The sequence below is a fragment of the Nomascus leucogenys genome, chromosome 10, assembly GCF_006542625.1.
Source record: "Nomascus leucogenys isolate Asia chromosome 10, Asia_NLE_v1, whole genome shotgun sequence".
Classification (NCBI taxonomy): Eukaryota; Metazoa; Chordata; class Mammalia; order Primates; family Hylobatidae; genus Nomascus; species Nomascus leucogenys.
In genome coordinates, this window is record NC_044390.1 from 23,475,290 (window position 1) to 23,491,469 (window position 16,180).

Sequence of the window (16,180 nt, forward strand, 5' to 3'; positions counted from 1 at the left end):
CATAATATGTGACAACTTATATTTGTTCTATATATTTATCTAAAATGGCAGTTCAACAAATACTGTGGATAAAATAACCCAAAACATCAAACTTATTTATATTACAGGTTGAACATCCCTAATCTGGAAATTCAAAATCTGAAATGCTCCAAAATCCAAAACGTTTTTAGTGCTGACATGATGCCATAAGTGAAAAATTCCATGAAGACCTCATGGCATATTCCTGGTCAAAATTTTGCTTCATTCATAAACTTATTTAAAATATCTCATAAAATTACTTCAGGCTATGTGTATGAGATATATATGAAACATAAATAAATGTTATGTTTCGATTTGGCTACCATCTCCAAGCTATCTCATTGTGTATATACAAATATTTAAAATTCGCCAAAAAAATCTAAAATCTGGAACACTTCTGGTCCCAAGCATTTCAGATAAGGCATATTCAATCTTTATATCAATATGCTAGATATTCTCTGGGTAGAAGTCTCCTGCTCCTGTGAAGTCACTTGAGATATGTTCAAACCTCCAATTCCACGATGTGTGGAAACATAAGCTCTTTTTCCAAGTGTTGCATGAATTTATTGGGGCTTCTGTGGTTATGGTTTCTCGACCCTTCAGCTCAGGTTTCTGTACATGCTGTGTTTCACCCCACCCAACTTACCACCATTCACAAGACTTACAGGGAAATATCCTACAAGAAAACACTCATAACTGAAGTAGTTCCATAGAAGATTGATTGGGAAGGATATTATAATGAGGCGCTCGAGTTGGGGGAGGTAAGGCTGAAGTAATAGAAATAACTAGAAAGGAGACAGTTGCTATTGGATGCTTCTTAAAAGCCTCCTGTTGCACACCGTCTCTCCGGTTCTTCTGATTTTCTTGCTGTTCTGTCTTTGTCTCCACACATTTATCTCTCAAGAGCTGAACAAATTCCTTTCCTTGTCTCCTAGAGAAAAATTTAGTCGCAATTGTTTGTTTCTTGGTTTTTCCCGATCCTAGTGTCTATAGTACCTAACCTCTGCAGAAAGTAGCTTAGCATAGTAATTACCCAGACATTTTTTTTTCCTTAGGTGAGTTCTTATTTTGTCTTGTCCATACGACTATTGTGAAGAAAATGTTCTCATGTGAATGAAGCAGAAATGGCTTACTTGCAATAGCTGAGGTTTACATTCCCAAGTTAGGACTGCAGGGGGTGTCCTGAGGCTGATGTGTGTACCCAGCTCTTCACAGTGATAGCCATATCAGTTGCCACATTCACTCTATGATACAGCTACCTCTTCAAAAGTAGAGCAGCGTTTTCATAGGCAGGGGCATCTTTCTCTAGTTTCAAAGGAACAGATTTACTACTTGCAACTTTATAAGAAAAGTGGGTCTTTTCCTTTAGTTTAAGAAGTGACAAATATAACCTCCAAAAGCACTGAAAATGAAAGAAGTGACAAGTGTGTTATTGGATTTTGCAGTATTAGCAAAACCCGACATTTTTTATATAATAAATTACTGAATTTGTACTGCTGTACCTTCATAATAAAATTACATTTATTATACAATAATTTATAAGTTAAGTTATAATTTATAAGTTATTATACAATGATTTATAAGTTGAAATACATGTTATCAAGTGAGAGGGTAGCTTCTTGTCATATTTTTGCAGAAATATTATCTGTAAAAGACCTTATTTCCAGAACAGGGTCATTAATCCAGAACATCTGAATAGTTGTCTTAGAAATGCTTCACGAGTTACAACAAAGAAACCAGAAGTAATTAAAAACATTTTATATCTTGGCAGGTGAACAGGGCCAAAACGGAACTGAAATATTAAAATTAACCCAATGGTGGTTGAGATTTTGCTTTCCATTTCATCCTCAATCCATCCACTTTCTGTGAATACACCAGCTCACACACACATAACCATTTTTGAAAGATAATATAGAAATATTTATTTTTGCAAATAATATGAGCTGAGTCCACAAAATGCCCAGATATTACCATAGGCCTTACATGCTTATACTTTAGACATGTCTCCATATCTAAGAATTGTTTTACACTGTTGCTTAGCAACAATCTGGTCATTTAATTCAAAAGCTATTTCTAAACTACAAAGCCTTTTGTGAAAAAGAAATCAAATAATCTGATTTTTTTGTGTGTATAGACAAAATGCAGAGAAGGTCTTCTGTTTTGCATAAAAAGACTATAGTATTAAATCTGGAAAATAACACTGACTGAATTATTTGTTATAATTTTTAAGCCTTTGTATTTAAAATATTAAAAATAATGAAGTCAAGTGTCCTTTGCTCTGCTTATTCAGTTGCTGGTTAATGTGACATCCAATTTATATCCTAAGTTAAATGTGCCTGAGAGCTAATCTTTTAAGGAAAGCCAGTTGAAAATGTGGTCCTTTGGGTTTTGTTTGTTTTGTTTTGCCTGAAGAAGAAAAGATTAAGGAGGTACTTAATATTTAAAACACATAAACATGTATTATAACCATAGTACTTTTGCATCTATTATAGAAACTTGCTACATTCTACCTGGTATTAGAGTTTTCTACATATTTTATTTCCCACACTATTGACTGCACTCTTTATAATCAGCTATCCTTTCTTATTTCAGTTTTCTATAATCTATTATTGTCTTGTATAAAACAGGCACTTCATAAATATATAACAAATTTAATATATTAATAATAGTTATAACAATAATAACAATGACATTTTTGACCAGTTATCTATGTGCCAAGCATTTTACTAATGATCTATTTTAATGGTAAGAACAACTATGGCTATTTTTTCTGTTTCTATCAAGGGCAGAGAAGAAGAAAATCTTAAATTATAGCTACTATAGAGGTTGGGAAACACTAAAATAGGGGACCAAGAACTTGCATTCTTCCACATTGTGATAATAAAGTTAAATGCTTATATTTTTGGATACTAATGGGTTTCAATAATTGTTTTACACAAACTTAGATCTCAGGCCACATCAGGAATAATAATTTATATCATAATGCAGTGGATATTTGTTGATTTGACCTGTGTCAAATTTTGTGTCACTGTTTTTGGTGTTTTCTTTTTAACCTAAGAAGTCTTCTCTCCATTCTCATTTTGTGTAGTTTCAGTGAGACAACCCCAGCCCCCAACTTGAGAGAGAGGAACATAAGCCAGGCCTTCCCTTAGTGGCCTTCCCTTTGGCTATGGTAATCAAGTTAGCACTGTATAGTACATGCCCCCACAAAGGAAACAATTGGTAGCACTATCGTAACTGGGTAAAAAGGTATGATCTTTTTATTGGGATTGCTGAACTGGTTGAACTAAAGTCTAGAGTTACTTTTGGTCACTATTTCTTCAGCAATCTCTTTCTGAAAATGAATCTAGGGCAGAAGAAACATTGCCAAGGCAAACATCACAGAATAATTGTTGCTGTTGTGAAAGGAAAATAAAAACAAGGGAAACAATTCACTATGCCTAAAGGAAAAAATTAAGCTGAAAACTGAGTCACACAAGAAACTGCTTTTCCTTTTGTTGCTAAGCAGATAACTACAGGTTAAAGGTTAAATCTCTCCACAAGTGACTACTCTATGTTCACCCATCTTATGTAAAGTGCCAATTTACTGAGTAGGAGAGGAATATGTAATTGACTATTCCCATCTGCTCCCTTTCTGTTGCACTTGTGGATTACCATACACTCCCTCCTTCCCCTCCAGCCCACTTTTCCCCCTTTAAATATTGAAGTTCTCAAATTCATCTTTGGAGAAAGTCACAGACCACAGACTGTTTCTGTGATTTTGTGTTCTTTTCTTCCAGGCATGTCTTTGACCTTGGCAAAATAAACTTCTAAATTGATTGAGTCCTGTCTTAGATACTTTTTGGTTTACACCGTCAATATTCACCAACAGATGTTAAAATCATTGAGTGAAAGTTTGAAGAGAAAAATGATATTAACATAGTCTCAAAGTGTCTCCCTTTAGTTATTTATCAATTGCAAAGGGGAAAATGTCAATTTTACAATGGAAAAACCTGGTAGAGAAACCTTAACCCAAGTAATCAAGGTTAATATTGACAGAAATAATATATTTGGCACTGTGTTCCCCCAATAATATGTACTTAGAGGGGAAAAATAATTACTTCTGTTATTTGTGCCAAAAGTGCAAAACCTCAATCTAATCATAAAGAAACATCGTACAAAGACAAATTCAGGCACATCTACAGAATAACGGACCAGTACTTATACCAAGATAATGAAAGGTAAGAAAAGACTGTGGAAGTGTCACAAATAGAAAGAGACTAAAAAGACACAACATTAAATGCAATGTAGCAGCCTTGATTGGATCTTAGAAAAGAAAAAAAGATTTTCAGGGAAAAAACTACCTGATGAAATTCAAATAATATCTGTAGTTTAATAGTAGTATTGTAACAATGTTAATTTCCTGGTTTTAAAATTATGGCTATCTAAATTTTTAACAGTAGAGAAAACTGAGGAGAGAATATATGTGAACTCTTTGTAATATATTCCTGATATGGTTTGGCTGTGTCCCCACCCAAATCTCACCTTGAATTGTAATAATCCCCACATGTCAAGGGTGGGGCCAGTGGGAGATAATTGAATAATTGCTGGGGGGGTTCCCCCATACTGTTCTCCTGGTAGCAAATAAATCTCATAAGATCTGATGGTTTTATAAATGGGAGTTCCCTTGCACACACTTTTTTGTCCGCCACCATGTAAGACGTGACCTTGCTCTTCCTTTGTCTTCCAACATGATTGTGAGGGCTGCTTAGACATGTGGAATTGTGAGTCCATTAAACCACTTTTTCTTTATAAACTACCCAGTCTCGGGTATGCTTTTATTAGCAGTGTGAGAACGGACTAATATAATTCCCAACGTTCTTATAACTCCTAAATGTATTTTAAAATAAAAAGTTAAAGAAGCTGAGTCAAGAGATTAACAAAAATAGACTCCTGGCAATTCTATTTACCTCTGTCCAGCCATATTTGAACACAGACCTACCACTATGCTTTTCAGGTACATGGGTCAAAAAATTATGTAATCATTTTAATTGGGTTTCTTCTCACTTCCATGCAAAAGAGATATAACTAATATATATTTCTTTTTTTTCTCTGGTGAATTTACTGTGGTCTGTGTAGAAAATATCTCATTACCAATGAGGTGCTTCACATAAGGAATTTTCCAGATAACTTCTATACTCAAGGCAATAATTTTTTCAGTTTAATAATTGTGCAAGGAGGCTTTTCTATAATGTACTTTTCACTTTCCTGGCTTTGCTGTGGAGTACACAGAAGATGATTTTTTATTCATTCAATGACTTTGAGTCATCACTCTGAACATAAATCATCTTGTATAATAATAGCATGTGATGGCATCATGATCAATTGAGGTGTGGAAATGTATGTTTCTGTTCTACATTAATTGGCCTCTGCTAAGGATTTTGTCTATATTTATAATTTTTGTGAATCTTCCTCAGCTTATATGGTTTTATACACATTTTTCTGCTCTTAAACTATATTTAGCAGTTCTTCCCCCTGTAGAACTTGCTGCTACACATCTGCCTTAGAGAACACAATCTTAATAAAATCACATCTAAAATAATAGTCGTGCTCTGAATGAAGATCTCTCATATAATCAAAGTTCCTGTATTTTGTGCTATTGATTTTGGGCAAAGAGATTGGTTGGTTTTGTTTTCTTCATACTAACAAGTATGGACTATGATCTAGAAGGGTGAATTTAGTGAATGTATGACCTTGGAATATGAGAGTATAGTTCTATTAGAAATTAAGGTTTGTAGTTTACATTAATTATTAACATGTTTTAGCATTTGTTTTCTCAATAAGTCATCAGTATACTATTCACTATGATACCTTTTCCAAAATGACCTATGAAAAATGAACACCACATATAACAAGAACTAAAGGTAGTTCCCTTGGGCAGATTAAATGTTTCTCCATGTGCCAGGGCCTGTGATTACTTTGATTAGTTCTTCCTGCTTACGGAACTATTCATGACATGTCTCTTATGACAGGTCTTTTGTCCTTGCTGATGTGAATTTAGAGGCTTTTCTTTTTCTTTCTTTTTTTTTTGTATACATTTGTCCATTCCCTACAGCCAGCTTAAATGCCCATCCCTTTTTATCTCAGTATCCTTCAAAATTTGTCCCTTGCACATGTACTGAACTTGTAATTAATCTGAGCTGATTGCACTTTTCTTCACTGCCCATGTGCATCTATTATTATCCATTCTTCTTTTTTTTTCCTTCCTTCAAGTCAGCACACCAGCTATACTGTGCTGTCATTTCCTTGGCTTGGAATCAATTCTCTTTTGCTGCCAAGTGCCATAGATCCTATAAAGTGCTTCTGTTGCAGTAGTAATTTTGTTACCTAATATAAATGAAGAGCAAAACTTCAGAGCCATTACTATAAATAGCATAGAGCTTCTCAAATGTCTCCTACTGATTGTTCATCAGGCTGATTTTAATCTCTACTAATAGTCTTAATTCATAAATTGACATTTTAGCAATCCATTCTGGATTTTTTCCCACCACAGTACAAATTAATTTTTATTATTGTATGTAGAGAAATAGCTCTTCATTGTTTGTTCATTTTAGAACATTTATATATAAATATATCTAATCCCAAAGAGAAAAAAGGAATTAAAAAGAAAATCCAGGATTTCCCATTATTTCTTATCCTTGTGAACTATTTGCCCCTTAACCTTTTGAACAAAATACAATTTGGAGGGCCTTCTCTGGTACATTTTGTCAATTAGGATCATCAGTTGGTAAGCAAATATATGGACCATTGACTATGCTTAGGGTGTAGTGTTTAGTAAATGGGAAATGATGCACTGATGTAATGGAGACAATCCTGGGCTGGGAGCCAGAGAGTTGAGTTTTAATTCTAACTATGCCAATATATTTCTGTGCGCTCTTGTGAGTTTACTGTGGCCTGTCTAGAAAATCCTATCTTCTGAACATAGCAAGGTATGACTATGTGAACTTAAGTTGCTTTCGTCTCTAATAGTTTATGAGTCTAGAAAACTGTGTTCCTTTAGAAATTCACAATTTGAGATGGAGAATGATGAGTTCTGTTGTCTGCAATTCCTATGAGAATTTGTTGTCTGCAATTCCTATGAGAATTTGAAGTAAAGGAACCATGTCTTATCCTGTGTATTGTCCCAACTTCAAGCATAGTCTGAAACAGAGGTTCCAGTTGTTTCCTTCTAACACACAAATGACAGACAGCATTCATATTCAAGACATATGTTCATAAGTCTACATGATATTATGAACTGTTCCATGACGGTAACTTGCACCTTTTTTCTGTCATATTAAAATCCAGTGATACTATTGAGTCTGCTTTTAAAAATGTATTAAAACATCTTTTTCAGATATTATTAAAACACAATATGTCTTTCACATATGTAAAGTGTAAAATTTAATAAGTGTTGACATATGTATATTGCTAAAGAATTATCACCACAATCAGGATAATGAACACATCTATCAACTCTAATTATTTCTCTGTGCTTCTTTATAATCTGTCTCATCTGCTGCTCTATCATCTTTCTTCATCAATAAGCAAATACTGATCTTATTTCTCCCATTAGAGATTATTTTATTTCTTCTAGAAGTTGAAACAAATTGAATCAGTAAACAAGAAGATATTAACACTATGGCAGGGGGTGGTCTCGCTTTTTAAGCTGCATAATTGTTTTTATATTCATCCACCTTTTGTGAGTTCGTAACTTTTTAAGAAAATAGACTTTGGTTTTTATAGTGGTTTTAGGTTCACAGGAGTATTAAGCAGAAGATACAACAATGTTGCATGTCCCCATCTGCCCTGAAACATATGTAGCCTCACCTATTATTAAGATCACCCATCAGAGTGGTACACTTATTACAACTGGTGAACCTACATTGACACGTCATTATTACCCAAGGTGCATGGTCTACTCTAGAGTTCACTCTTGGTGTTATATATTTTATTGCTATGGATCAATTTATGTTGACATGTATTCATTACTATGATACGGAGTAGTTTCACTGCCCTGAAAACCCTCTCTGCTCTATGTATCCCTTCCTTCCCGCTAACTCCTGGTAACCGATGTTCTTTTTAGTGTCTCCATAGTTTGACTTCTATAGAATGTCATCTGGGCAGACAAGTCAATCCTAAGCCGAAAGAACAAAGCTGGAGGCATCATGCTATCTGAGTTCAAACTATACTACAAGGCTACAATAACCAAAACAGCACGGTACTGGTACCAAAACAGAGATATAGACCAATGGAACAGAAAAGAGCCCTCAGAAATAATACCACACATCTACAACTATCTGATCTTTGACAAACCTAACAAAAACAAGAAATGGGGAAAGGATTCCCTATTTAACAAATGGTGCTGGGAAAACTGGCTAGCCATATGTAGAAAGCTGAAACTGGATCCCTTCCTTACATGTTATACAAAAATTAATTCAAGATGGATTAAAGACTTAAATGTTAGACCTAAAACCATAAAAACCCTAGAAGAAACCTAGGCAATACCATTCAGGACATAGGCATGGGCAAGGACTTCATGTTTAAAACACCAAAAGCAATGGCAACAAAAGCCAAAATTGACAAATGGAATCTAATTAAACTAAAGAGCTTCTGCACAGCAAAAGAAACTACCATCAGAGTGAACAGGCAGCCTACAGAATGGGAAAAAATTTTTGCAATCTACTCATCTGACAAAGGGCTAATATCCAAATCTACGAAGAACTCAAACAAATTTACAAGAAAAAAACAAACAACCCCATCAACAAGTGGGCAAAGGATATGAAGAGACACTTCTCAAAAGAAGACATTTATGCAGCCAACAGACACATGAAAAAATGCTCATCATCACTGACCATCAGAGAAATGCAAATCAAAACCACAATGAGATATCATCTCACACCAGTTAGAATGGCCATCATTAAAAAGTCAGGAAACAACAGGTGCTGGAGAGGATGTGAAGAAATAGGAACACTTTTACACTGTTGGTGGGACTGTAAACTAGTTCAACCATTGTGGAAGACAGTGTGGCAATTCCTCAGGGATCTAGAACTAGAAATAGCATTTGACCCAGCTATCCCATTACTGAGTATATACCCAAAGGATTATAAATCATGCTGCTATAAAGACACATGCACATGTATGTTTATTGCGGCACTCTTCACAGTAGCAAAGACTTGGAACCAACCCAAATGACCATCTATGATAGACTGGATTAAGAAAATGTGGCACATATACACCATGGAATACTATGCAGCCATAAAAAATGATGAGTTCATGTCCTTTGTAGGGACATGGATGAAGCTGGAAATCATCATTCTCAGCAAACTATGGCAAGGACAAAAAGCCAAACACTGCATGTTCTCACTCATAGGTGGGAATTGAACAATGAGAACACTTGGACACAGGAAGGGGGACATCATACACTGGGGTCTGTTGTGGGGTGGGGGGAGGGGGGAGGGACAGCATTAGGAGATATACCTAATGTAAATGATGAGTTAATGGGTACAGCACACAAACATGGCACATGTATACATATGTAACAAACCTGCACGTTGTGCATATGTGCCCTAGAACTTAAAGTATAATAAATAAATATATATATATATAAATAACTATAAAAAAAGAATGTCATCTACACAGAATCAGACAGTATGTAGTCTTTTCATATTGGCTTCTTGCACTTAGTAATAGGCACTTAAATTTATGCCATGTCTTTTCATGGCTTGGTATTTTACTTCTTTTTAGCACTAAAAATATACCATTGTCTAGATGTAACATTTTGTTTATCCACTTACCTACTAAGGACATTTTGTTTGCTTCTAGGTTTTGGCAACTATGAATAAAGCAGCTATAAATAGTTGTGTGTAGATTTTTGTGTAAATAAGTTTTCAACTGTTTGGGATAAATACCAAAGATTGATTGCTGGATGGTTTGGTAAAAGTATGTTTAGTTTTGTAGAGAAACAACCAAACCATCTTCCAAAGTTTATTTTGGAACCATTTTGCTTTCCCACCAGAAATAAATGAGAGTTATGATTGCTCCACATCCTCACCAGCATTTGGTATTGTCAGTGTTCTGGATTTTTGCCATTTTAAAAGTTATATTGTGGTATTTCATTGTTGTTCTAATTTGCATTTTCTGATGATAGATGATGTGGAGCATCTTTTCATATGCTTGTCTTCCATCTGCATATGTTCTTTAGTGAAGTCTCTGTTAAGGGCTTTGGACCATTTTTTAACCTGGTTGTCTGTTTTCTTATTTTTCAGTTTTAAGAATTCTTCATCTATGTTAGATAACAGTCCTTTATCAGATATGTCTTTTGCAAATACATTTTTCCTATCCGTGGCTTATCTTTTCATTCTCTCAAAAGTGTCTTGCAGAGAAGAAATTTTTAATACTAATGAAGTGGTGCTTATCACCTTTTTTCTTTTATGGCTTATAACTTCGGCGTTGTATCTAAAAGTTTATCACCAAACACATGGTCATTTAGATTTTCTCCAATGATCTCTTCTAGGAGTTTTTAGATTTTACATTTAGTTCTGTGATCCATTTGAGTTAATTGTTTTGTGTATAGATTCATTTTTTGTGTATGTATATTCAGTTGTTTATTGAAAAGGTTATATTTTCTCCATTGTGATGCATTTGCTCTTTTGTGAAAGATCAGTTGACTATTTGCGTAAGTCTATTTCTGGGCTCTCTATTGTGCTTTGTTAATCTATTTGTCTATACTTTCACCAATATCACTATCTTGATTACTGTGGTTTTATAATAAGGCTTAATGTCAGGTAATGTCAGTCCTCTAACTTTATTCTTCTCCTTCGATATTGTGTGGCTATTCTGGGTCTTGTGCCTCTCCATATAAGCTTTAGAATCAGTTCATTGGTAGCCACAAAATAACTTCCTGAGAATTTGATTAGGATTGCATTGAATCTATAAATCAAGGAAAAACCAGGCAGCTTTACAGTATCTAATCTTTAAGTCCATGAATATGGAATATCTCTCTATTTAGTTCTTTGACTTTTTTCATTAGTGTTTTGTGATTATCTTCATATAGATCTTGTACATATTTTGTTAGATTTACATCTAACTCTTGCATTTTGAGGAGTGTTAATTAAATGGTTTTTGTTTATAATTTCAAATTTCACATGTTATTGCTAATACAGCCATCAGTATTGGTGGGGGATTGGTTCCAGAATTCCTGAAGGATACCAAAATCCTTGAATGTTTAAATCTCATATAAAATGCTGTACTATTTGCATATAACCTATGCGTATCTTCTCATATACTTTAAATACTGTCGAGATTACTTATAATACCTAATACAATGCAAATGCTGTGTAAACAGTTGTTATATATTTCAGATAATAGTGACAAGGAAAAAAGTCTGTACATGTTCAGTACAGACACAACCATCCATTTTTTTCAAGTATTTTTGATCTATACTTGGTTAAACCCATAGAGGTGGAACTAGCAGATGCAGAAGGCTGACTTTGTATAGGAAAGTGATTAATATTTTTATATTCTGCATACATGCTATAATTAATTGTTTGTTCCAGAAGTTTTTTTTCTGTAATTTTTTGGATTTTCTACATGGGCAATTATATCATCTGTGAATAAAAACTATTTTATTTTTTTCCTTCCCAATCTGTATACCTTTATTTCCTTTTCTTGTCTTGTTATTTTAGCTAGAACTTACAGTACAATGTTGAAAAGCAGTGGAAGCGTGTAGGACTTATAGTATAATGTTGAAAAGCATGTTGAAAAGCAAGGATAGGAAATATCCTTGTCTTGTTCCTAATCTTAGTGGGAAAGCTTTGAGTTTCTTAACATTAAATACAGTGTGGGGCTTTTGTAGATGTATGATAGATTTCCATAATTTATTCATCATATCTCAATGAAACTTTGTATTCTTTGATCAACATCTCCCTATCTCCCTTCAAACCCTAGCTCCTGACAACCACCATTATACTCCCTGCTTCTAATGGTTCAAGTTTTTTAGATTTCACACATAAGGGAGATCATTAAGTGTTTATCTTCCTGTACCTAGCTTATTTCACTTAGCATAATGTCCTTCCGGTCCATCCCTGTGTCACAAATTACAGGATTTCCTTCTTTTCAAGGCTGAATAGTATTCCATTGCATATATATGCCACATTTTATCACTTCATCCATCAATGAACACTTAGGCCAATTCCATTATATTGTCTGTTGTGAACAATGCTGCAATGTATATGGAAATGCAGATATGTCTTTGAAATACTGATATCATATCCTTTAAATATATATCCAGAAGTGGAATTGCTGGATCATCTGGTAGTTCTATTGCTAGTTGAGGACACTTCATACTGTTTTCCGCAGTGGCTGTACTAATTTACACTTCATCAACAGTGTACAAGGGTTCCCTTTTCTCTGTATCCTCACCAACACTTCTTATCTCTTGTCTTTTTTATAGCATTCATTCTAAAAGGTGTGAAGTGATATCTCATTATGGTTTTTATTTGCATTTTCCTGATGATTAGTGATTTTGGGCATTTTTTCATATACCTGTTGGCCAATTGTGTATCTTCTTTTGAGAAATGTCTATTCAGGTGTGTTGCCCATTTTAAAAAAATCAACTTTAATTTGCTTTATTGCTATTAAGTTGTTTGAGTTCTTTATATATTTTGGAAATCAACCCCTTATTAGATGTATGGTTTGCATGTATTTTCTCCCACTCATATGTTGTCTTTTCGCTCTGTTAATTGTTTTATTTGTGGTGCAGAAGCTTTGTAGTTTGATGCAATGCCATTTGTCTATTTTTGTTTTGTTGCCTATTATCTTGAGGTCATAGCTGAAAAAATTATTGCCTGGATCAAGGTCAAGAAGTTTTCCTCTGTTTTTTTTTCCTAGCATTTTTATAATTTCAGGTCTTGATATTTAAGTCTTTAATCCATTTTAAGTTAATTTCTGTAGATAGGGTGAGATAAGGTTTCAATTTTATTCTATATGTGGATGTATTAGTCCATTCTTACACTGCTATAAAAAACTGCCGGAAGCTGGGTAATTTATAAAGGAAAGAGGTTTAATTGACTCACAGTTCAGCATCCCTGGAATGCCTCAGGAAACTTACAATCATGGTGGAAGGCAAAGGGGAAGCAAGTCACTCTCTTCACAAAGTTTCAGGAAGGAGAATGAATGAATGAATGAAGGAGGATCTACCAAACACATAGAACCATCAGATCTCATGAGAACTTACTCACTATTATGAGAACAGCATGGGAGAAACCACCCCGATGATCCAATTACCTCCACCTGATCTCTCCTTTGAATTGTGGGGATTATGGGGATAATTCAGTATGAGATTTGGGTTGGGACACAAAGCCTAACCATATCAGTGGATATCTAGTTTTTCCAGATCAATTTATTGAAAGTATTATCCTTTCTCCATTGCGTACTCTTTGTCAAATATCAATTGACTGTAAATACTTTTTATGAAATGATTTTTATATAGCAATTACTATGTTCCTTGCCTCCATGTTTACTACTCACAAAGTGTAGAAACTGGTTTCCAAGACAGGATGGTTTATTCCAAAATAACTTTCAGTCCCAGATTGTGAAAGACAGAGAAATGAAAAAGTCATGACATACAGATTCTTTGCCCATTCGCAGAAGTAAAATTCCTGATCATGATAATGGGAAACATGGATTTGGAAAATCAAACTAAATTCCTTTATGGTTAATTTATATCTTTCTATTTACTTCCATATTTGATGTTAGAATCTTCAGTATGCTCCAATTAAACAGAATTTTAAATGAAAATGTTCTTTAAAATGTAATATAATATGTGATATAATTTAGATATTTGTCCCCACCCATATCTCATGTTGAAATGCAATGTCCACTGTTGGAGGTGGGGCTTGGTGAAAGGTGTTTGAATCTTGGGGGCAGATCCCTCAGGAATGGCTTGGACCATACTCTTGGTGATAAGTGAGTTCTCACTCTGAGTTCACATGCGATCTAGTGGTTTAAATTTGTGTGGCACCTCCCACCCGACTGTCTTTCTCTTTCTCCTGCTTTTGCCATGTGATGTTCCTGCTCTCCTTTCACCTTGTACCGTGATTGGAAGCTTCCTGAAGCCTCCCCAAAAGCAGACACTGCTATGCTTCCTGTATAGCCTGCAGAACCATGAGCCAATTCAACTTTTTTTCTTATAAATTACCTAGTCTCATGAGGTTCCTTATAGAAATGCAAAGATTGCCTAATACGATACAAAGTCCTTGAATACGTAGTATAACACCTTTACATTATATAATAGAAGTTAATTTAATCTAAGTGTTTTCTAACACCTATATCAAATCTGACCATTAAGGAAATAGTAAATTGGAGGGGTTGTGACAAAGAAAGAAGTAATTTTTTGATATAATACATTGAAAATAAGTGAATATAAACACAATAGGTTACTAAGTGTGGGAAGATATGGCACAGAGCTTATGACAAATACTAGACACCCAACAATGTCTCTTCATTACCTTATTCTTTAATATTCGAGCTTCCAGGTTCTAGCTGGGCATATGGTTGTCATATACAGGCTACATTCCCAGCTTTCTCTGCAGTTGATGTAGCTGTGTGACTAAGTGCTGGCCAATAATCAGTTTGGACTACTATAACAAATTATCATAGACTGGAAGGCTTAAACAACAGAAAAGTATTTCTCATAGTTCTAGGGTCTGGGAAGTCTAAGATCAAGGCACCCAGATATCCAGTGTTTGGTGAGATCAACTGTGCAAACCACACAGAGTTTGATTTGCAGATGGCTGTCTTCTCTTGTAACCTCACATGGCAAAGAGCAGAAAGAAGCAAACCCTGTGTCTCTGCTTATAAAGGAACTAACCCTTTTTATGAAGACTCCACCCTCATGATGTAATTACCTCTCAAAGACTTTACCTCCAGATATTATCACATTAGAATTTCAACATATAAATTTGATATCCATAGTAGCTAGTAATTGGCAGAACTTGGATGTAATCTTACAAAATACGAGTGTTTTACTTGGGAGGTGAGGCAAGAGTATTGCTTGAGCGCAGGAGTTTGAGGCTGCAGTGAACTATAATCTTGTCACTGCACTCCAACCAGGATGACAGAATAAGATGCAGTCTCAAACAACAACAACAACAACAACAAAGATATGAATGCCTAAACGTACTATTTCTGAGCCCAGTTTCACCTTTTAATTAATTTACCATCATTTGCTAAGTATCTAATTTATTCTAGGTACCTGCTTAAGTTACTAATTCATGAATGAAAATGTTTATAGCTCTAGTGTAATGAGCAAGTGAAGAATGCTTGGAAATAAAAGGTGATTTAGTTTTGTTCCAGCTATGAATGTAAAATCTCTGGATTTTTGTTTTATGTGTGATTAAAAGGCATCGCAGGACTTGAGCAGAGAAGTGTTATGATAAGACTCATGTTTTTAAAAGATGGCTCAGAATGCCATTTAAAATTAATTACAGAGGGGAGAATGAGTGGGAACATGGGAAACCATTAGAAGACGATTATAGTAGTGTTGTTTAGAGATCATATTGGCTGCAATTGGGTGGTAAAGGTGGAGGTGGTCAGAAATAAGACTTGTGGGCCAGGCGCAGTGGTTCACGCCTGCTTTTGGGAGGCGGAGGCGGGCGGATCACGAGGTCAGGAAATTGAGAGCATCCTGGCTAACATGGTGAAACCGCGTCTCTACTAAAAATACAAAAAATTAGCCGGGCGTGGTGGCAGGCGCCTGTAGTCCCAGCAACATGGGAGGTTCAGGCAGGAGAATGGCGTGAATCTGGGAGGCGGAGCTTGCAGTGAGCCCACATTGCGCCGCTGCACTCCTGCCTGGGTGGTAGAGCGAGACTCCATGGGTGGGGGGGAAGATTTGTGATATATTTTAAATAGAGGTTGATAAGACTTACTAATTGATTGGGATCTAGTTTTAGGATATAATCAAAAAGAAGAAAGGAAGATTACTTCTAGTTTTCTGTCCAAACCTCTTAGTGAATGATACCATTTTCTGATATGGAAAATTCAGGGTCAGGAGATTCCATGGGTAATAAAGAATGCTGTCTGGAACATGTTAATTTGAAATGTCTCACTGGCAGCTAAGTAGAGTTGTCCAGTAGGGGTA

The 16,180-nt window shown here is 35.1% G+C and overlaps 1 long non-coding RNA gene across 1 annotated transcript in view; it reads right to left on the minus strand.

The window, feature by feature from the left end:
- Nucleotides 1-720: 720 nt before the first annotated feature.
- Nucleotides 721-16,180, minus strand: part of LOC105738347 — a 41,226-nt gene continuing 25,766 nt past the window's right edge. Inside the window, exon 3 of the long non-coding RNA XR_001114133.1 lies at nt 721-1,420. This is a non-coding gene — a long non-coding RNA (uncharacterized LOC105738347). The remainder of the gene's footprint in view (nt 1,421-16,180) is intronic.